This window comes from Octopus sinensis, linkage group LG10, assembly GCF_006345805.1.
Source record: "Octopus sinensis linkage group LG10, ASM634580v1, whole genome shotgun sequence".
In the NCBI taxonomy this organism is placed as follows: Eukaryota; Metazoa; Mollusca; class Cephalopoda; order Octopoda; family Octopodidae; genus Octopus; species Octopus sinensis.
Genome location: NC_043006.1, coordinates 50,805,238 through 50,830,953, shown reverse-complemented (window position 1 = coordinate 50,830,953; position 25,716 = coordinate 50,805,238).

The following is a 25,716-nucleotide window of genomic DNA, read 5'->3' as shown; positions in this document are numbered from 1 at the left end:
CCCCTCGATCTTAGCCAACACCTCATATTTGGTGGTGTAAGCTGAGCGGTTGGTGCCTTCCTCAAAATGTTCCACTCATACTAATCGATAAGATTAAAATCAGAAGAATTAGGAGACCAGAAATTGGGGCTGGTGACAGCGTAAAAAAATTCTCTGACAACTATTTCTGACACTTTCCGGAGTGATGGTCAAAAGTCGAATCCTACTGCCACACACATAGCCTTTCAGCAACAACCCTCTCTAGTCAGAATTCGGCCATAATTTCCAGCAGCTTCACATAGCTGTCTGAATCGAGTCTAAAGCCCTAATAAGAGTTGTGGGGTTGCATCATGTCACCCTCACTGAAGACACCCAAAGACCATCGTCATGTGAGTAAACTTGATTTAAGGCGTGACAATGTCCACGTCACGTTTTACAACCTTTACAGTGTTCACAGAGCAGTCGTCATAGTGGTGTCGGCATTTTGACAGTCAGCGCGAATCATCATGACACAGGAAAGTCTTTTCCAATATCAGATGACTTTCTTTATTCCATGCCAACTGACTTTTTCTCAACTACAACTTTAATCTTTATGCTCTTCAACACCGTTATCAGTTTACCAACACCACAAGCTGTTCTTGAAAAAAAAATAGAGATAATATATTCATTATTATTATTGCCTTCTTCTTCTTCTTCTTCTTCTTCTTCTTCTTCTTCTTCTTCTTCTTCTTCTTCTTCTTCTTCTTCTTCTCTCCTCCTCCTGTTTCTTTTCCCTCATTTTCGGAAAGTGAATTTGCTAAGTTGTTAGCGCGTCGGAAAAAAATACCTTGCAGTATTTGTATCGCGTTCATGGATCTTTGAGTCGACGGAGATTTATGAAGTGGTACCAGTAATTATAGTGTGACAATGTAAAAACAATGTGGCATTAAAATAATGAGACGTGTCAGACAATCTCAATGACTCTTGTCTCTTTAAGTAAAGTTTTAACCGCACAGGGAGTAACTCCAACGTTAGAATAACCATAACTAGACACAAGGCTATATGGTTAACATAGAGAATGTCCGAGACAACTGGAATATCCTTATCAGGTTGTTAAACGTAATGGCTACGACATTAGTATGATGTTCATGTTTTGCAAATAAACCAAGATTACTTTCAAAAGGAGTTGGTTGATCCGCTTAGGAAACACTGAAAATGAAATCATCAAGATATTTAAAAAATAGGGAATATTGGGGTATATGGACATCGAAAGATCAAGGTAGTCGAACATATTTAGCACGCTAGAATGAAACAACGAATCCGAAAGGAATATATCCGAGATACTACAATAACCATATAAAAAAAAAACTCGATTCGATAAAATAAGATGTGAGCAACTAACATGCTAACAATCGCAGCAAAATCCTACATCTTAAATGTTAAACTGGAATAGGCAGTGATAAAAGGATTAGACACAAAATATTCTTTTCTTATCTTCTCTAGGCGCAAGGCCCGAAATTTTGGGGGAGGGGGTCAGTCGATTAGATTGACCCCAGTACGCAACTGGTACTTAATTTGTCGACCCCGTAAGGATGAAAGGCAAAGTCGACATTCAAGTAGAAAACCCCTACATTGAGGAAGAAAACGATGACCGTCTCATATTTTGATTAATGTCTTATTTCTTTATTGCCCACGGGTGGGGTGGGCAAACATAGAAAGGGGCAATCAAGGACAGACAAACGGATTAAGTCGATTACATCAACCCCAGTGCGTAACTGGTACTTAATTTACCGACCCCGAAAGGATGAAAGGAAAAGTCGACCTCGGCGGAATTTGAACTCAGAACGTAACGGCAGACGAAATACAGCTAAGCATTTCGCCCGACGTGCTAACGTTTCTGCCAGCTCGCCGTCTTATTTTGATTCATTTCTGACATGCCATAAAGAGTCCTACACATCCTTCGCTTGCAATTATCTCTGGAATAGAGTTGTCATTATTACTCTTTGTTTTTCTTTTGTTCATACGAATATAATTCATAGACTCTAGCAATATTGAAATATACTTTGTCTTTTGCTTATTTTAGTTTGCCTTTAGTTGTCCCACACGCGATTATGTGGATTTTGCGAACGATGTTGTCTCCTTAGAGATAGTGGTGGTGACGTTGACTAGTAGTAACCATCGTTGCGCAGAGCTGACTATATGGTGCCCAGCTGTCACAATCTGGAAACTGATACGGATACAAGGATGACGCCTGGCAGAGATCAAACTATACTTTAAATGAATCTGGTAGAACTTATCCAACATATAAACCCCCAACTAACGGATTAGGGTATCGGCAAATGCTAGACTAGTTTGAGACAATCAGAGTTTGGAGATTTTGGTGTTGTTAGCTGGTTCTAATGTAAATGGACCAATCCGGTACGGTTGACCATATCTCACACAGCTCAACCACGAGTATAAGCTCTCTTATTATCACGAGGCCAGCTGATAGTCAAAGTTATTTTTGTCATGTCTAGCAGGCTAGGAATGATGGTGAAGGCAGTATCTATTTCGCCATTCTTAATATTTTTCATGGACCTTTAAACAAGAGTGTATTTCCATTTTTTAACGAATAAAAGTACCCATATATTCTTATCTTCCCCCCTTCTATGCATTTTATCTTGCTAACCACTCCCCTTCATACATTTTGGAAGCCGTTTTCGAAATTTTATGATATTTTAAAATAATTTATTAATAATTTTCAAACTGTTACTCCCCTTAAAGGGCCAGGAAGAACAGAATAACCCCTTGCAGAGACTTCCGAAAGAACCTGCGCTGCAAAAAAATTAAAACAAGCAAACCCATAACGATTAAACTAACCGGAATTGTTTTTCAGCGTAGGCAGTGTAAAAATACGCGAGGTACAGTTTAGCAATAATAATAATAATAATAATAATAATAATAATAATAATAATAATAATAATAATAATAATAATAATAATAATAATAATAATAATAATAATAATAATAATAATAATAATAATAATAATAATAATAATAATAATAATAATAATAATAATAATAATAATAATAATAATAATAATAATAATAATAATAATAATAATAATAATAATAATAATATAATAATAATAATAATAATAATATAATAATAATAATAATAATAATAATAATTGTTATTATTATTATTATTATATTATTATTATTATTATTATTATTTTATTATTATTATTTAATTTTAATAATGACATGTTTTACAATTATTCATCATTTCTACAAGAGCTTATTTAAGAAAGAATGATATTGAGTCATTACATACGGCTAGATAATGTACTATTTTAACACTGCATCATTTCATTGTCAACTAGGGCGAAAGTGGAACAATCCCACCACTCCCTCGTTCGCACACATATATAATTGCTTCACTGACAGTAACTACATGAATAGATGAAGTTTAGAAGCTATGGATATTATACGTGTGCATAATGTGTGTATGTGTGTGTGTATGTGTTTACACAGTCACATATACATATATACAAACCTTTACTCATACATACATATAAACATACATACATACATACATACTTACATACATACATACATACATACATATATACACACAAAAAAACTTACACACAAACTTATCTATTAATATACATTCATATATATATATACATACATACATACATATATATATATATATATATATATACGTATATATATATATATATATACATATATATATATTATATATATACATATATATATGTATATATATATACTCATATATATATATATATATATATATATATATATATACATATATATATATATTTATGTATATATATATATATATATATATGTGTGGTGTGGTGTGTGTGTGTGTGTGTGTGTGTATGTTCTCTTTCTCTCTACTTCCCGCCCCTCTCTCTCACCCTCTGAGAGTTCCTCAAAGAGAGAAAAATTCTCAAAATAACCGCACTGATATTTTAATTCGTCTTCCAATTAATTAAATCAATATCGAACAACATCCTTTTGTTCGATAGAAAATTTAGAAAACGGCAGAGCAAACTAACATACCAAATCACACATGCACGCACACACATACTCATAGACACGCATACGTACACACGGCCTTATGTACTAACGCACTCTCATACTCGTATATATGGGCACACACTCAAACTCACAACGTTGAAACCTGGGAGGACAATTAGAAAGATACAATTAAAATTTATTATGAAATATTATTTTGTATTGTTATGAATGTGAATGGAGGCGCAATAGTCCAGTGGTTAGGGCAGCGGACTCGCGGTCGGAGGATCGCAGTTTCGATTCCCAGATCGGGCGTTGTGTGTGTTTATTGAGGGGAAACGCCTAAAGCTCCACGATGCTCCGGCAGAAGGTGGAGGGTGGTGGCGACCTCTGTTGCACTCTTTCGCTCCAATTTTCTCTCACTCTTTCTTCCTGTTTCTTGAGTAACGCTGCGATGGACTGGCGTCTCGTCCAGCAGGGGGGAACACATACGCCATAGAAACCTAGAAACCGGGAAACTAGGCTTGAAAAGGGCGAAGAGAGAGAGGGAGAGATGAATGTGATTACGCATCAAATAGTGAATAGGGTACTGTGTCTTGGATCATCGGGTCGTGGGTTCGATTCGCAGAAAAAGTGACAATTTCTGTCCTTGTGCAAAACATTTAATTTCACCTTCCTTCCTTCCTTCTCTTCTGTCAGCAACCGTTAGAACGTAAGCCGAACAACGGACAGGTTTCCCATTAGAGGAAACTTTTTTTAACTCCCAACTACTTGGCTGCCACGGAAACCAACGTCCTTTATTTATCTGTATACATGTATAAAAATTAAAATTCAACATATAATTCTGCTGATCACACTGCAAGTTAGCCCGTGTGTTACGCTCTGTTGGGCAGTTACCGGTAAAAATTGGTATTACTAATAAGGTGGTGAGGTGAGAGAATCGTTAGCACGAAGGACAAGATGCCTAATGGCATTCCGTCCGTCTCTATATTCTGAGTTTAATTTCTGCAGAGGTCAACTTTGCCTTTCATCCCTTTCGGGGTCAATATAAGGGGTAGCAGTTGAACACTGTGTATTATTATTATTATTATTATTATTATTATTATTATTATTAATTATTATTATTATTATTATTATTATTATTTTATTATTATTATTATTATTGTTGTTGTTGTTGTTGTTGTTGTTATTATTATTCGCATAATAGTAGTATCAGTGTTTCTGCCGGATTTACTCGCAGAACATATCTTCAGATATTCAGCGCATATCTTAAAATTTTCAGTATACTGTGGAGACAGCTTTCTGTAGCGTCACAAAGTTAATTGTTATGCTGATCATAGAAAACCATTCAACGATAATTTCAGGCATTGTACCTGAGCGTTCTATTTTGTCAGGAATTACCTTTACTCTCCGACAGTTTCAAAACTTCTTTAATTCCCACTTTAGGTCCTAGAATTCATGTAACTTCTCATTCTCTTTATACATTACTCTAGTGTCTAATGGGAAGGCTGCATCTATTATAATACAATTTCTAGTTTCTTTTACTAGTATAACGATTCCTTATATTGTGTGGATTTTCGTGTTGCATAAAGTTCTTCTCTGATTTCCTACAACATTATTTGGTCCGTGTTCATACCAATTTTCCGTATGTTCTATACTATGTGATTTACACAATAGCCAAAATATAATGATGCAATTTTGCCATGCATCCAGCATTTGCATTCTTTTTGCACCATATTCTTCCTCTCTGATACTAAGTAGACTACGAATTATGTAGAATCGCTAGCTCACTGGACAACGTGCTTCTTTCATCTCTTCACGTTCTGAGGTCGAATTCAGTCGAGGTCGACGTTGCTTTTCATCCTTTCAGGGTCGATAAAATAGATATCACTTAAGTACTGGGGTTTATGTAATTGACTTAACCCCTCCCCACAAATTTCAAGCCTTGTGCCTATAGTAGAAAGGATTATTATTATTATTATACAGGGTAGCGAGGTGACAGAATCGTTAGTACGCTGAACGAAATGCTTAGCGGTATTTCGCTCGTCGTTACGTTCTGAGTCAACTTTGCCTTTCATCCTGTCGAGGTTGAAATACGTACCAGTGAAACTCTGGGGACGATGTAATCGACTAGTCCCCTCCCACCAGATTTCAGGTCTTGCGCCTTTAGTGGAAAGGATTATTTATTATTATTAATATTATTATTATCATTATTATTATCATTATTATTTAGTGGTCTTATTTTTTCATTGCACTCATTCATTGCACTTTCGAGTGCAGCGCTGTGTATCTTGGGCATATTGTGTGCCATGACATTGAATAATGCACAACAGTACTCTTTTCTGAATGTTATGCATATTTATAAGCCCTTACAGTTTGGCTATGTATTTGTACTTATATCTTTTAATCATTTCCAAAGCACCTATTATTATAGGGATTGATTCTTCCAATATTCGGATTCTCACTATACCCGGATCTTAATAGTTGAATAATTTCTCCTCTCTTTTGTAGTTACATGCTCATCTAGTGAGATTTATATATCGATTGGGGGGGGGGCACACTTTTCTTGGTGGTCTTTGACAAAAATACCTGGACGATTATACTAGACCCAACAATCTGTGTGTATTGGCGTGTCGTAGAATACAGTTTCTTTGCCACACTCGGCGACCTTTTCTGGTGCATATTCATAACACCTTTTTCTGTTGCTATTCCATAGTGATGGCATAAATTCCAGTGGATGTAAGTCCGAACTTTATCATACCAGTGGATGCATACTTTGGTGGTTAAGAATTAGCAGCTGGAAATAATGTAGTCAATTGCTTCTTTTTTATTTCCACATATTCTGCAGTTACTGTATTCTGCTTCATTACATACTTTCGGTGGTTTCTGATGGAAATACTTTGGACCTGTTCCGCAGTCATTAAACCTTCATTCTCTCCTAAGAGTTAGGCGCTGCTCAGTCAGTGATGCAATAAATCTTCATCTATTCCATTCTTTTCAGCTTTTTCCGGTACTGTCTATTTTGGGGATTTTTTTTGTTATCATCTTATCATGATGATAATCATTAATTCAGATTTTCAGCTTTTTACCGTTATCTGTTGTTTCTCCATTTTCTTAGCGACTGTCTGTTATTGCAGACATGTTTTGTGTAGATTTATTTAAGAATAGTAAACGTTTTTCTTTTCTTTTCTTTGTTCCGTAGCTGTATGTATCAATTTTCTAGAATTCTGTGCTTATGGACATTTTGTAATTGTTTTCTAGTAGTCTAAAGTCCATGTCACCTTGTAATCGTGGTGAATATAGTGTTTCAATGTCAGATATTGATTGGTGTATTATCATTTTCCTTCTTTTTCCGTCTAGACTTGCTAGTTCCTTTGAGAATGTTATAACTTTAACTTATTACTGAAACAAAGTATGGATACCTATTGCGTAATCTTAATAATTCAATTCTATTGTATTTATTAATTTAAAGAGTCTTTGTAATATTCTTTCATAACATTTCCTTTCATTTGTTTATGAATATCTATGTAGTTCATCGATTCCTAAATATTTGTATGTCTGTGTTCGATCTTACTTTGTCATTTCCGTTGATTTATCTAGGTTAAAATGTTAACACTTTTAATTAATTTCCCCCCTTATCAAGGTTGATTTGGCGTACTTTTTTGAAGTCGAATCTCACGTATTCTTTTGTCTGTATTTTGTATACAGTAATATTCCTAGTTATTTATCGTTAATATCCTATTCTATATGGTTAATTGTCATACCAGGACATTTGTATCTACATTCTGTTGTTTTGCATGTCAGTCAAATGCGTCAACTACAGACAGAAAAGAAGTGAAGCCAGGGAGTCTCTTGGAATATCTTCTTTTAATTGAAATGTTTACCTTTTACAGTTCCCTGTTTTGTCTGTAGCTGCAAAACAACCATCTAATCTCGACATATTTCAGGCATTCCTTTAATTACTGGTGTTTCCTTACTGGTGGCAAGTGTTTCCAAAATCCACGTGCATTGAATAATGTGAAAAACCTTCTAGTAGTCAATCCATGGCATGCTCAGACACTTTTGCTTCTTTGGTTTATAGCTTTGTTGATAGATAATTATCTTTACAACGATATGGGCTTTTATAGCATGCCATCTTCCGGAAACAGGTTCTTCTTCTTCTTCTTCTTCTTCTTCTTCTTCTTCTTCTTCTCTTCTTCTTCTTCTTCTTCTTTTTCTTCTTCTTCTTCTTCTTCTTATTATTATTATTATTAGTAGTAGTAGTAGTAGTAAGGGTAGTATTATTGTTATTTAGACAGCGAGCTGGTAGAGTTGTTAGCACGCCGGGTGAAATGCTTAGCAGTATTTCGTCCGTCTTTACGTTCTGAGTTCAAATTCCGCCGAAGCCGTCTTTGCCTTTCGTCCTTTCGGAGTCGATAGATCAAGTACCAGTTGAAGACTGGGCTCGATGTAATCGACTAGTCCTCTCCCTCAAAACTGCTAACCTTGTGGAAATATTTGAAACCATTGTTATTATTATTATTATTATTATTGAATGAGAGAGCAGCTCATGCCATCAAAGTGACACTGGGGTAAAATATACGAAGCCCAATATACCCATCATGACTACCCGTCTGATAAGGGCACACCAGGCACATGCATCACAACCATATGTGCGCGACATGGTGATCTCATATCAAGATAAACTGCACATGACCTTGCAGGTGGGGCCCACTTAGAATTTTCTTCAGGTTGAGTAGCCCATCCCGCTCAAACGTGCCCTGAATAAGGGTTGTTTAAGGATGTTGAAAAAACCACCCATGTCTCCAGAGGTGAATTATTCAAACCCCAAAGAATCCCTATCAACACATGGCTATGATGCTCCCCCACTACTTCTGCTCGTGATCAGAGATGCACATATCGTCAGCCACTAACCAACTGGTTAAGGTCAAACAACTGACAAGCAAATCTGTGGTATTGAGCAGAATATTTGCTGTAGCCCATCTTTTATACCAAGACAGAACAATGTACATGATAACACTTCCAATCAGTTAAGATCAGAAGCCATGAGAGCCACTGCCTGGTACTGCATCAGGGCTTTTATTATTATTATTATTATTATTATTATTATTATTATTATTATTATTATTATTATTATTATGATATGTATGGCTTTTGCTTTGTATTTGTACAAGTTGACCCCAAGTCTCGTACAGAGACTTCAAGAAACAACAAGTTAGAATTTCAAGTTGGTGTTATGATTAGGGTGCCATATTTTTGGTATTGCACAGAGTATTGTTCTAGAGAATGTCTGTCAAAACATAAGAAAATTAGAAGTTTGTTTTAAACGTGATTGGATTATAAGATGAGAGTATGATCTTAAGCTGACAGTAAAATGTTTTTGGGATTACATAGACAATATCTTTCGTAGGATATGAGTAATTCCTTTGAGCACTATTTTTTGAATTTCTTCCATATTTAGATTTTCTAGTATCTGGGATAGGTAGCAATCAGCCCCTTTTACTATCATTCCTTTGGCACCTATCATTCCTTTGGCACAGGTGTTGCTTTAGTCTTGAGTTCCACATTTTGCCAATTTGTATTTCAAGGTCTATATATTTGTTCAGTTTTCGGTAAGTCTTGACAGATACATTTATGTCGATTGAGATAGTCATGTTAATGCGGGGGCATGATTTTTGTCTGAAATCCTTCAATATAATGTCTGGTCTATTTGCATCTACCTTTCTGTCAGTTTGAAATGTAAAGTTCCACGGGAGTGAGATGTGATCATTTTCAAACACTGGAGGTGGTTTGTGTTACCATCATTTTTGTATCAGGAGCAGGTCCAGGTCTATTTTTCCAAAAAAAAAAAAAAAGAAAAAATATATTCGCGATACCGGAGGGCGCACACTCTCCTACCCTGGTGTAATCTCCAGGGATACAGGCATCCAGCAACAGGACCTCCGTAATGCTATGATGGACCGTGAAGTCTGGCGTAGTAAATTCCATTGTCTCGACCACGGTCGAACAATGATGATGCCAGGTCTTTGCAAATTACCCTGTGAATATACTGTGCTGCTCTATCATGCCTTTTGAAGTACTCTGTAGGCGCATGATGGCTGCACACTGAGAAAAAAAGATCGATGGTGTCATTTTGTTGTTTACATACACGACAAGCTGAGCTACTACCGTTCTTTAAGATGTTGGTCTAATAGATTCTTGTAGGCAGGCATTGATCCTGGGCTGCTATGATAAACCCTTCTGTTCCTGATTTTAACCCAGAAGACACCAACTATTGATGGTTAAGACCTTTTTCCTCATCTGCATTATTAGCTCTCTCTGGGCATTTGCCACTGAGAGGTTTTTCTTGAAATTATTATTATTATTATTATTATTATTATTATTATTATTATTATTATCGCATTTCCTTGTTTTTTTCCCCTCTTTCCCTCCATCCTTTATGTAAATCCCTGCACAAATTGTTTTCTGTCCTTGTGATGTACCTCTCATCTATGTCTCTGTGGCTAATAAAAGAAATTATTATTATTATTATCATTATTATTATTATTAATCATCTTGGCGATGATGCTGTGTTGTTCTTTTCTTATTAATGTTATTATTGTTGATGTTGTTTTTATAAAAATAAACTACTACTACTACTATACTACTACTACTACTACTACTACTACTACTACTAATAATAATAATAATAATATTAATCCTTTCTACTGGGAGCATAAAGCCTCAAATTTTTTGGGGAAAGGATTAAGTCGATTACATCAACCCCAGTGCGTAACTGGTACTAATTTTATCGACTCCGAACGGATGGTAAGTAAAGTCGACTTCGGTGGAATTTGAACTCAGAACGTAGCGATGGCCGAAACACCGCTAAGCATTCCAGCCAGCCTGCTAACGATATTGACAGAACGCCACCTTAATAATAGTAATAGTAATAATAATAATAATAATAATAATAATAATAATAATAATAATAATAATAATAATAATAATACGTATGCACTTGACAGAGCCAGAAAGTGATAAGAACATAAACCCGAAGGCATAATCGAAAATGAAAATGCAAATATCCTATGGGATTTTATGATTCAGTGCGACCATGAGATAGAAAATAGGAAACCAGACGTAGTGTTAATTGAGAAAGGAAGCAAACGATGCTGGATCATAGATATAGCATATCCAGCTGACAACAAAGTATGCGAAAAGAAAGAAAGAAAGGCCTATAGATACGACATGTTAGCTTGGGAGATAAAGCAGTTGTGGTCGCTGAAAAAGGTGGTAGCAGTACCAATAATTGTCGGAGTCCTAGGAACAGTGAGTAAAAATCTTGAGAAGAACATGGAACAAATAAGGGGTGCAATAAGGGTGGAGCACTTGCAGAAAACAATACTGCTTGTAATTGCTCGAATACTCCGGATGGTGCTCGAAAAATAAAGGGTGTTACCTTAGTCCACTGGTAGTAAACAGCTGGCACCGTAGTACATCTCCAGCGTTAAAAGCTATGCAAAGACAATAAATAATAATATAGATTTATTTCTTTATTGCCCACAGGGGGCTAAACATAGAGGGGATAACAAGGACAGACAAACGGATTCAGTCGATTACATCGACCCTAGTGCGTAACTGGTACTTATTTAATCGATCCTGAGGGGAAGAAAAGCAATGTCGACCTCGGCGGAATTTGAACTCAGAACGTAAAAACAGACGAAATATCTATTTATTTACTACCCACAAGGGGCTAAACATAGAGGGGACAAACAAGGACAGACATAGGTATTAAGTCGATTACATCGACCCCAGTGCGTAACTGGTACTTAATTTATCGACCCCGAAAGGATGAAAGGCAAAGTCGACCTCGGCGGAATTTGAACTCACAGCGTAACGGCAGACGAAATACGGCTACGCATTTCGCCCGACGTGCTAACGTTTCTGCCAGCTCGCCGCCTTAGTACCAGCTATCGTTTATATTATTGGCACACGGCCTGAAATTTGGGGAAGGGGGATAGTCGCTTGAATCAACCCCTGTACTCAACTGTTACTTAATTTATCGACCTGAAAAAGATGAAAGGTAAAGTCGACCTCAGCGGAATTTAAACTCAGAACGTAGCCACGTGCAAAATACCGCTAAGTAATTTGTTCAGCATGCTAGCAATTCTACCAGCTTGCCATCTTAATAATAATAATAATAATAATAATAATAATAATAATAATAATAATAATAATAATCATAATAATGATAACAACTATTATTATTATTATTATTATTATTATTATTATTATTATTATTATTATTATTATTATTATTATTATCATTTGTTGTTGTTATTGCGATTAGCTGTGATTCTCTTGGAAATCACTTCACTTTCGTTACAATACACTTGAGAATCACTCAGTCTTCATTTTCTATCTAACAAATTAATAGCCCTCTGCTTCCAAAACTAGAAACCAATAATGATTTTTCTGTGTTTTGCGGGAAAAAAATAATCGAAAAATTGTTGAGAATAAAATATAAATGCAGAATATAAGAACACCACCACCACAATATATATATATATATATATAAATCGGACGTTAAAAGAGATGTAATTGAAAAAAGAAATCTAACATGCGTGTGTGTGCGTATTGGTGTTTGTGTCTGTGTGTTTTGGATAAAAAAATACCAAGGGTCATAAAAAATGAAACGAAAAGTAAGATGAATCAGTGAAATACGAAACAGTTAATAAAAGAAATAAAAAAAATATATGACAAGGAATCAGCGAAGACAAGACATCAACATATTCTAATAGATCTTGTGATGGGAAAATAAATTTCTGTATAAATTGATATTTCTTCCTTCTCGCCTTCCTCTTCAATGTCATCGTTATCATCAATAATAATGACAACACCAACAATAATAATAATGGTTTCCAATTTTGCCACAGGGCCAGCAGGTTTGGGGTAGTTGCTAAGTCAATTAAATCGACTCCAGTGTTCAGCTTGTACTTATTTTATCGACCCCGATGAAAGTTAAAGTCGACTCCGGTGAAATTTGAACTCAGAACATAGAACTCGCAGCCTTAAACAACAACAACTACAGAATATAGGAAAAGTGAATAGTTTCTTTTTTATGTGCGATTTAATGCTTTGGATAGAATTCACTGAATATTTTGGTACAAACCGCCAACACAATGAAGCAATAATTTTGGGAAGATATTTGGCATTTGGGAAGATATTTTGTAAATAGGAAGATGTTTGATGGAGGCAGGGCGTGGAAAAACCATAAAATTTGTTGGAATGGATCTACCCAATTGTGATAATAATGATGATAATAACAAACCTTTAAATGTAGAAGAAGAATATTAGTATATGGAATGTGATAAAATTAAAAGTATACAAATGAAGAAAGTCTTCGTAAAGAATAATTTCATGGAAATAAGGCTCGAAAATCTAAATTGGTTGCGCGAAATATCACAAAGGTAATCAGCTTAAGGCAGCGTCATTAATAAAGTAGGTAGAAGGAATAACTGAGTGGAGAAAGGAAGATTTGAAGGATATCGACAGGAAGTCGAAGAAGCAGCTCATAATGTACGGACGTATGCATCTATAATCAGATGGGAATCGCTTATGTTGGGAAAGAACTAAAGAAGGAAAAAAAGTCTATGAAGTGAAGGGGAAGGAGTAAAACTAGAGAAAGCAAAGATGGTATTCCATCTAGAAGACAAAGAAGTTCTTCTGAGGAAATAAATAAGTGAAGGATTATTTACAGAGTTATTAGAGTATAAACAGGAAAGAATATTTTTAAAAGTATTGGGAAAAAAACAAACTTTTATGTAAAGAAATATTAAGTGTTTTCTTTTTCAAAAATAAAAAAAAAGAAAAATGAAAAATGAAAAAAAGCCACAGGAGATAAGAAATACCAAGAACAGCTGGCTATAGTTAAAGAATGGTGTATTGAAGAAAGTAATCGGGAGAATGATTTTAGTAGAACTGGAACAGGTTCTAATAGTAAATTAGCTCAAGGAAATAATAGTTAAACTAGACTGTTCAAGCAGTTTTAGAATTTGCTGCGATACACACGAGACAATATCTCCTATTTCATAAGAAAACTCACAGCTCATAATGAATACAAAAACGTATGCACAATACATTTCCTGCATTAATTACTGAATTTTTTTCTAAAGAGATTCAGTTTTGCACGAACTGAAAAGAGCTAAGATATTGTCGCAGAAATAGTTTAAAAGTTGTTATGGGACATTTTTTTTTATTGAAACAGAACGAAGAACGGAGCACAAGTGGAATATTACTGCCATTGAGGCAAAGAAGCATATTTGTTGCATGCTGATTTGCTACCAGGAAACAGGCGCAGGAGTGTCTGTGTGGTAAGTAGCTTGCTTCCCAACCACATAGTTCCGGGTTCAGTCCCACTGCGTGACAGCTTGGGCAAGTGTCTTCTAAATAGCCTCGGGCCGACCAAAGCCTTGTGAGTGGATTTGGTAGACGGAAACTGAAAAGAAGCCCGTCATATATATATATATATATATATATATATATATATATATATATAATTATAAATCTGTGTGTGTGTGTCTGTGTTTGTTCCCCCCACCTACATCGCTTGACAACCGATGCTGGTGTGTATACATCTCCGTAACTTAGCGGTTCGTCAAAAGAGACCGATTGAATAAGTAGTAGGCTTACAAAGAATAAGTCCTGAGATCGATTTTGCTCGACTAAAGTCGGTGCTCCAGCATGGCAGCAGTCAAATGGCTGAAATAAGTGAAAGAGTAAAAGAGTAGAAAGAAAATGTTAGGGAGGGGGTAAGTCGATTACATCAACCCCCAATGCCCAACTGATACTTATATAATCGATCACAATAAGATGAAAGTTAAATTTGACCTCGGTGGAATTTGAATTTAGAAAAGAGCCGGAAGAAATTCCGCTAAGCAGCAATAACACTGATCCTCTTCGTCATCACAGTCATAATGATTTCAAATTTCGGCACAATGCTATTCTATCGACACCAGAGGGATGACTGGCAGAGGGATGGATTTAGGACCTAAAGATTCAAAGCAAATCCTGCACATATCTGACGCGCTGAGCATCCTATAAGCTGGCCACTCTGCTGCTGCTCGTACAACAACTAATACCACACTTACTAATATAATAATAATTTTTTCTACTGAGAGCACAAGGCCTCATATTTGGGTGAAGGGATTAAGTCGATTACATCGACCCCAGTGCGTAACTGGTACTTATTCAAACAACTCCGAAAGATGAAAGGCAAAGTCGACCTCGACGGAATTTGAACTCAGAACGTAAAGACAGACGAAATGCCGCTAAGCATTTCACCCGACGTGCTAACGATTCTGCCAGCTCGGTGCCTTAATAACAATAGTAATAATCCTTTCTGCTATAGGCACAAAGCCTGAAATTTGTGGGGTAGGCGCAAGTCGGTCACATCGATCCCCACTGCTAACGATTCTGCCAGCTGGTTGCCTTAATAATAATAATAATAATAATATAATAATAATAATAATAATAATAATACTGATGATGATGATTCCTGTTCAGGCACAGAAACTTTGAAGGTATTTCTAGATACCAGCGACCTCAGTAGTGACTAGTACTCTATTTTATGACTACCAAAAACGATGAAAGGTTAAGTTGGCGTCGCCGGGATTTGAATTCATATAATGATAAGACGGAAGCAATACCGTCAGACATTCTCTTACGATGCTCTAACGATTCTGCCAGCTTAGTAATAAAGATCAATAGTCATATAGCTAATATATGTTGAGCGTGGAGTAGGTAGATTATATTGAAGTTAATAATTTACTGGTACTTCAGTTCGTCGGCTGTTGGAAGGAGAAATTTAATGTCGGTTATATATGAAATAATGAACGGAAAAGTTTTTTTTAACTATATGGTGAAGTGCATATTGTATGTGAATCAACGGTCGCGACCATCTACTACCTAGGGCCTTGGAATGGGCACAACACTGGAAAGATCTATCTCAACCACCTATACAAGACACCGAGATACATACCACCACATCTTTAACTGTAAAACATAATATCTGTAAGATCAGTAATATGTTCGGAGTCGAAAAAGACGTCTGACTCAGTGTGAAAAAGGATAGATTGATCAAATGAGATCACTAACAAGGAAATCAGGAAAATAGCAAAGGAATTCGGTTCAGAAACCCTTGGATTAATGAACGGGGACTATATCAAATTCAGTGCGTTAGTAAGAAAAGAACAAAGCCGAAATGAATATATCCGATCCAGTGGGTTAGGATAATACTCGTTTCCCAGGTACGTGGTTTTGTGTTCAGTCCCAAAGAACAGCATCTTGAACAGGTGTCTTCCACTACATCCGGGACGACTGAAGCTGCGTGAATGAAGTCTGTCATATATATATATATATATATATATATATTATATATATATATATATATATATATAGTATATATATATATATATATATATGTATGTATGTATATATATATATATATTATATATATATATATATATATATATATATATATATATATATATAATATATATATATATATATATATATATATATATATATATATATTATATATGTGTGTGTGTAGGGGAAGAATTCACCCAAAAACAAAAGACGAAGACAGATGGTGTAAACAACAAACGGATGTATTAGTATAACGCTCGGGTATTGAAAAAAAATTTAACGGTTCGAGCCTTCCACAGAAAGGAAGACAGAAAGAAACTAGGAGAGAAACAAGGGGAGAAAAATGTGTGTAGTGGCTAGCGATCTATTATATATATATATCTAAGCTATCGCTTTGAATCAGCTCAGGATTATCTCTCTTCGGCATTTCCGATTCAGGGAGACTAAAGAGTCAGAAACGCCTGTGGGAATCCGCTAGAGGAAAACATTGGGCAGATGTGTTGCTTTTACACATTTTATTATAAGAGAGGATTTTTCTCCATGGTAACTGCAGTTGATTTGCCTTCAGAAGTTGAAATGTGTCACAAACATATTTAACTAACCTAAAGTTCGTTAATTCATCATCACTACTTGGTGCCCATATATAAATTATATATATATATATATATATATATATATATATATATATATATATATATATATATATATATATATATATATATATATATATATATATATATTATATATATATATGTATATATATGCATGTGTGTGTGTGGTGGGGGGGGGGTGTATAATTAGAAAAATGGGAAGGCTATTGATAAATGTAAATCCATTACCCAAAATCTGAAATAGTTTGTATGTACATCACCAGTTGGAACAGGAATGCAGGAATTGAACTTGTGACGGAGGTGATATATAAATCCAGTGCAATTGGAATAGACACTTACCTAAAACGAAAAGAAAAACAAGACACTGTATTAAAAAATATGATAGATATGGCGAGACAAAGTATATATCATTCAATTACGGTAGTAGTTGAATAATATTAAGGCCGCAATTTACTCACACGCAGCACCTTTCAAAGCTTGTTACTAATTCAGTTCTTAACCAAATTGAAAACTGTTAACATTTTTGACGAGGAGTGGTCCCTAGCTACATTTTGACATTAAAAATTCAGATTTGATCAAAGTTTGTAGCAACGTTATAGGGGAGTAAGTAACGCTACCAATGAAGTTTAGATCTAAATAACGTTTTTTTTTTATTTTAAAAGCAAACTATATTTATCTTAGCTTCAATGATAGGAGAAAGCATAAAGAATTTTTGTTTTCATGCAACAAAAATTTGCATCAGAAAAGTTGTGAGGTAAAATAGAATGAAAAAAATATAAGCAAGGCAAAAAATTGGATTTAAGTATAATTAACTTTTTCATTTTAAAAACAAATTATATTTTAATTAAGCTTAAATGACAGAGCTCAATTCAAAGAATTTCATGGTATCATTTTCATGCAATGAAGTTTAAAAGAAAATGTTATGGGTGTTTGTTTCTCAAATTTGAGGGTAATAATATAGTTCTATACATTTTGTGAATATAGTTCTATAGGGGGACTTTTAATACATGTCACCGGCGTCATTGAGTAAGGAAAAATATATCAACGACACCCGTAATTGACACATTATTAATTAGCATAATTAGCATAATAGCATAGCCTGGAGTAAAAACATGGAAACACGCGGGCAAGAGAAATAATATTCTTAAGATTATAAACCTGGAAAATTACAGGGCAAGTTTTACACTTGGAAAAATTCAGGACAGCGCATTATATGCGCATGTATGTACGTATGTCCATATGTAATGCATTTAAGTGTTTGTAAGTGTTTGTAAGTATTTAGATATGTATATATGCTTGATAAGTGTTAACGCACGAAATTCTCGGCCCTTGAGTCACTCTGTTGCTTCTGCTAAATATTAATAAAAATACATAGATCTACCTATCTATCTATCTATCTATCTATCTATCTATCTATCTATCTATCTATCTATCTATCTATCTATCTATCTATCTGTATTTATGCATGTATGTACACACACGAACACACACACACACACACATATTTATATTCAATCGTATCCATACCTTTGATGGAGTCAGCAAAACTTGCAAGAGGAAGTCAATATTAGAACCAAAGAGCTTCCATCTCTCCAAAGGGCGTGGCTTCGTGTCGGTATTAGAAAATAATTATTAACACTGATATTATGGCAAATGAAGTGAATTGTCAGAAATGGTAAATTGTGTGAAGTGAAACGCTTCGCGACAGCCATGTTGAAAAACAATTTGGAGCAGATACTATAAACTTCTGATATAGCAAAGTTCTTTTGATATCGCAGACTTATTCAAAGTATGGGGATTATTGCTGATTCTGTTCCTCAAATTATTTCGTATATTACGTTCGTTTCTAAACCATTTTTAATTATCTAAAATATATACAGACAATAATGCTGATACGCTTGACAGAGAAAAGCAAAATACACTGGAGGTGGTTCAGACACTAGTAGTCGCGGAACACTGATCATTGATAAAGTTGATATTGATGTCTAGCTTGATAATGAATAATATTTCTTTTTTCTGTCATCGATCCTCTTCGATATAGTAACGGTAATCACCACTTTAGCTAAAACTACCATCGTCACCACCACCGCCTCCAGCAGCAGCAGCAGCAGCAGCAGCACCCCCTGCTACTACTACTATAATCATCTCCACCCCCACCAAGAACATCATCACTATAACCACCACCACCACAACGACCACCAACACTGCTACCACCACCACCACCACCGCCACTGCCACCACCGTCACCGCCATTACCATCATCTCTAACGTTAACATTATCACAGTCATTGCAGCTCCCTTCACCACGACCACCACAACATTGTCATCATCATCATCATGATCGTTAACGTTAATATCATCACTACCTTCAACATCACTTGTACCGAAAACACCATAAACATCATCATAACCATGTCTTCCTCCTCCTTCTACTCTTCTTCTTCCTCCTCCTCCTCATCATCATCAGCAGTACCACCGCCACTACCAACACAACCAGCACTGTTGCCATCACCGTCGTCCTCGTCGACATATTCACCATCAAAATGAACATCATACCATTCCAAACCTCCTCCACCTCCCGCCCCTCCTACTCTTCCTCCTCCTCCTCATCGTCATCATCAAAAAGATTGATACCTGTATCGTGTGAACAATGGACGAAATATCATCATGCACTGTGTTGTTACGTCCCATTTCTACGTTCTGCATGGTTAGCACACTTGATTTTGCACTTTCATATTTCCGAGATTCATAAAATAAGTACAGGTCAAATATTAGAGTTGATTATATTAACTAAACCATCTAATCTACCAAACGTGTAAACGTTATGGCTACGAACAACAATAATGTATTATATTCAAGTGTTAGCGATAGATTCCTGTAGTGTAAAGAATCTGTCACGCTGTGGAAAGGAGATGGTAAAAATGAGTGTGCAATGGAGAGAGAGAGAGAGAGAGAGAGAGAGAGTGAGAGAGAGAGAGTAATATTGAAACGAACGCTACTGGTTCATGCACACATGCATGCATACATACATACATTTACACAGAAACGAACGCTATTATTGCGCACACATACACACAGACGACATTTAGCAGTATGAGAGTGGGCTGTGTACATGCACGCCCGCCATTAGAGTTCGTATGTGTATGGGTGGATGTATGCCATTTATACGATATCAATTGCTTCTTAGATTATTTCATTACCGTATCGGAGTTTCGTGTGTTACGGTAGACAATGGGAATAGAGCACGACAACGAGAATTCAATCAAGAGAGGCAGAGAAGAAACAGCGGAAGATGGAGGAAAGAGTAAAGAAAAGAAATAATAATTCGGAATGAACAGATGATGATTAGAAACGACGAAGATTATTAATTTGGGTAGAAAAAAAGTGAAATAACGGAAGAAAGAATTAAAGGAGTTGTATGTATGACAAACGATTAAATTGAAACTAATGCGGGGAAAATGATAATTGTTAATCAAGAAAAAAGGTGAAATACAAATGATAACGGCAAAATTTTTTTACACAAGCCAGAATAAGAAAACACAGTAGAAGAGAAAATATGAGCGAAGAGAATAGACATGTTTTCTTTGAAGTTAATCAAAGGATTGTGAAGGAAATGACAGGATATTATTGCCGAGTGGGGAGATTCTTATATCTGACACAAAATGTGCCGTGGAATTTCTACAAGTACTCTCTCTCTCTCTCTCTCTCTCTTTACCCTTTTACTTGTTTCAGTCATTTGACTGTGGCTATGCTGGAGCACTGACTTTAGTCGAGCAAATCGACCCCAGGACTTATTCTTTATAAGCCTAGTACTTATTCTCTCGGTCTCTTTTGCCGAACCGCTATGTTACGGGGACCTAAACACACCAGCATCGGTTGTCAAGCGATGTTGGGGGGACAAACACAGACACACAAACATATATATACATACAGACACGCACACACACACATATATATATATATATATTATATATATATATATATATATATATATATATATATATATAATATATATATATATATATATATGTATGTATGTATGTGTGTGTGTGTGTGTTTGTGTGTGTGTGTGTATATATACGACGGGCTTTTTTCAGTTTCCGTCTACCAAATCCACTCACAAGGCTTTGGTAGTCCCGAGGCTATAGTAGAAGACACTTGCCCAAGGTACCACACAGTGGGACTGAACTCGTAAGCAAGCTACTTACCACACAGCCACTCCTACACCTACTGCTAATTATCATTATCGCTTGTGACATAGGTACGGACCCAGTAATTTGTGCGGAGGGATATAGTCGCTAGCATTGGCCTCAGTATTTGATTGTACTTTATTTTATCAACCCGAAAAGGATGAAAGGTAAAGTCAACTTTGACTGGAACGTATTGCACAGGAACTAAATACTTAAGGCGTTCTGTCTAACGCTCTGAAGTTTCTGCTAATCTTCAACCCTCCGGTAATTCATTCTAATTTTGGGAGAAGGCAGCAATATCGAATGGAGACGGCAAGTAGATCTCATCGATCCCAATAGTTGACTGGTACTTATTTTATCAAACCCCGAAAGGGTGAAAGACAAAGTTAATCTCGGCGGGACTTCAATATAGAAACGCAATACGTACGACTAAATGCAACTAAACATTTTATCTGACGCTCTAACAATTCTGCCAGCTCGCTGCTTATTCCGCACTTGATAATGGCAGGCAAAAAGTTTTGCCAGTTATCTTGCCTTGTGTTCAATGTTGAAATCCCGCCGGAGTTAGCTTTGCTTTTATTGTTTCGGATTTAATCAGGTCCAACCTCTCCTTCTCCAATCCCAACTCCCGTCATTTGCAGCCATATGGTCATGCTAGAAATCATTCTTATTATCTTCATTATCGCCATAATATTGAGGAAAATTTAAAAAGAAAATCCCCAAACAAACATAATAATGTATTAATAGTAGCAATTCTTCATCACCACCACCACCACCACCACTGCCACCATCGCCATCACCACCACCCTTTAGTTGGCCTCAAGTAGCAGATTTCAATGATTATATCATCATCTTCATCATCATCATCATTACAATCGTTATAAAATAAAACACTGTTATTGTAACAGCCATCAACATATGAATATGATCACATCATATATCGATTTCTCATCATATTTTTCAATATCTTCATCATTTTCACTAATCCCATCCTAACCCCAAACCTGTTTTTTTATCATCTTCATCATTGTCATAATCATCTTATTTATGGAAGCTAGAAAAAAAAAAACCCAAAATACATTGAGTACAAAATTGTTATTCAGCCCTAGGTCTGTCTTCATTGAGCAAACCTATGATCAATAGCGTTCCAGCCATGACCATCCCGCCTTTTCCCCCCAATATACAGGAAATCGAGGACTGTATTATCCAATGAGTACTTTTGAAGACAATAAAGTGTGCTGTGAGGATGATTTGGTTGTTATTTTTAACATGCTGAGCTACCGTGCAAAGGCTCACACCAGCCTATGATACAGAAACAATACAAACAGTTTTATATGTTACCTTCTTTATTACCTGCCCCACGATCAACATCATTGTTTCAATCTTTCTTAGTGGATCCCGCAATGTCAAGTCGACGAGACAAACTCAATGTTTACGCTCGAGATGGTAGAAACAGTATCAACATATACAGTAAATTCTATTTTATTGTCTTAAGATAGAATTTAAGTGGAAGGCGCATGCCTCAGTGGTTAGAGCGTCGAGCTTACGATCGAGAGGTTGTGAGCTCGAATCCCGGACCGGAATGCGTGTTGTGTTCTTGAGCAAGACACTATATTTTCACGTTGCTCCAGTTAACTCAGCTGTAGAAATGAGTTGCGACGTCACGGGTGCCAAGCTGTATCGGCTGCTGCCTTTCCCTTGGATAACACTGGTGGCGTGGAGAGGGGAGGCCGGTATGCATGGGCGACTACTGGTCTTCTATAAACCACTTTGTCCAGACTTGTGACTAGGGGGGTAACTTTCTAGGTGCAATCCCATGGTCAGTGTCGTGACCGAAGGAGGTCCCGACTGGGATTGTCTTAATATACTAGAAAATGTAGCCCAGAATTAATCATTTCTTCTTAAATAAAGAGGATGGTCAGGACCGGAGCGCTTTTGGGGAATAGATCAGTTTAAATCAGGGCTCATATGAGAGCTAAACTACATATTATAAAAATATGGAGAAGCCTCAATGGAGGTCTCAGTCAAATATCTTTGAAATGATACTCTAGTATGTTAAAGGATGAACAAATTTTAGTCACTACATGCCATTAAAAGACGAGATATAGTCTCGACTGAAACGTAGAACAAAGATGATCTAATTCTCAATAACAACTACAACAGCATCGTATATTTTATTCTGATCACTTAATCACTTGATCGTCAGTATACTCCAAAATTAATCAACCTTATACAATGGAGTACCTCTGTCGTACGGAGCAAAGAATATTGACGTTTTAGGATTAAACCTTCAACTGTGGCTACCTGTGTATTGGTGAAGAAAACGTCGTTGATTATACACAAAACATACTAACTTTTCTTATTGTCCTTCAAGTCACTTGGACTAGATACGTTAGTTATATTGCCGTTATTATTACTAACCATTGTCGTTCTGCTTCCGGTTACCCCAGCGAAAAATAATAACATTCAATAATCTGTTTTCTATGAGCTGCATCTCTAGACGTGGTCTACTTTGAGCTTCTTCGATGCAGACTTGCTCTTGAAACACAAATTAAGTTGTTACAATATTAACCTGGCTGCTCCGTTTTCCGTCTACTCCAAAAAGGGAAGGGGTTTCTTCATTAATAACTTTTCTAATTTATTACAACAATGAAAGTCTAACAATAGAGATATTGCTTCTCAACACAATTGGTCCATTTTCGCGCAGGCTTCTTTATGCCGTCAAAAACATTTGCTTTTCATAGTGAAAATTGTGTGAAGACTGACTAAGTGTGTCGAAAAGCAAAAGGATTATATTAAAGAATGAAGTTTTAATATCTCTATTGTTGTAATAAATTAAAAATAACGTTAAAAACTAGAACGGAAACTGATAATTGAAATCTATTCTTCTTTGAAATAAACGAAACACAGACAGCCATAATGAACACAATAACTTCTTAACGTTTCCAGTCCAAGCCTGCATCATAATAACTAAAAGAGAAACCATCTTTATCGATGCACGCATAAGTCATTCAACTGTCAATATGAGAAGTTCTAAGGTCGTTGCAGATAATTTAATGTCTCATCCTTGTATTTTTCATGGACCAAATAGCGATATTCCCACAGAATAAAACCATATTTAGGAATTTTTACAAAACTGTTTAGTAGTAGTTTTGTTATTGCTAATCTCAAGTCATCTCCTTTGAAACTGGGATATAAACGAAGGGCTTCAACATGTGACTGTCCTTTCATATAGTCTGTATTTACATTGCCTAATACATGCTTCTTCAAAATGATAGGGACTGATTTGAGACAGATGTAGCTGATATTTCTAACAGATAAAGTGATGCGATAGAGGTTTTAGTTTTCGTTTAGAGATAGTGGTTGTGGTTTAAATGCAAATTTTTCTTTATCGAGAGGTCTTAGAATCAAAGATATTTTAGATGTGGCAATCACGTCATTTTTTGGAACACAATTTATCTAAGACCACATTAGTATTCTTCCAGCTGAGAATACCAACACATAAAACAGTTTTGTGTTTTATCAAAATTGTTCAGCAAAACATTGTTTGGACAAAGAAAAGCAAGGTAAATTTAAGCATATCTAGATCTGAATGATCGACTACACATAAATTCTCGATTTCAACAATTTCATCTGACTTGTTTGGATTCCTAATTTCTTTGACTAAAACAAAATAGTCAGCATAAACTTATTTTGCATGGCTTATTTGAAATTGAGGTGTTCAATCTATACACAAAACCAATTATTCACACACACAAGAAAGAAAATAAATAAAGATCTACTATAACATAAAGAGAGGCAATTTTATTGGTATCTCTCACTTAATCATACACTTGATTAGAAACTTAAGACTACAGGTAGATATTGAATGTAAGCTGTGAATAATATAATAGTTATTGTAAAGATATACAAAGAACGTTATTGATTTTCGTGCTTCGTCGTTATTTAAAGACTTCATGTTCTTTTTTAAAGTTTATTATTTATTTGTATTCTTTTACTTGTTTCAGTCATTTGTCTGCGGCCATGCTAGAGCACCGCCTTTAGTCGAATCAAATCGACCCCAGCATTTATTCGTTGTAAGTCTAGTACTTATTCTATCGGTCCCTTTTGCCCAACCGCTAAGTTACGGGGGCCTAAACACACCAGCATCGGTTGTCAAGCGATGTTGGGCGGACAAATACAGATATACAACACACACACACACACACATATATATATATATATACATATATACGACCAGCTTCTTTCAGTTTCCGTCTACTGACAAGGCTTTGGCCGGCCCGAGGCTAAAGTAGAATACACTTGCCCAAGGTGCCATGCAGTGGGACTAAACCCAGAAGCATGTGGTTGGTAAGCAAGCTACTTACCACACAGCCACTCCTGCGCTAATATTAACATTATATTAACATGTATATTAACATTTATTTCTTATTTCTCTATTGCCCACAAGGGGCTAAACATAGAGGGGACAAACAAGAACAGACAAAGAGATTAAGTCGATTACATCGACCTCA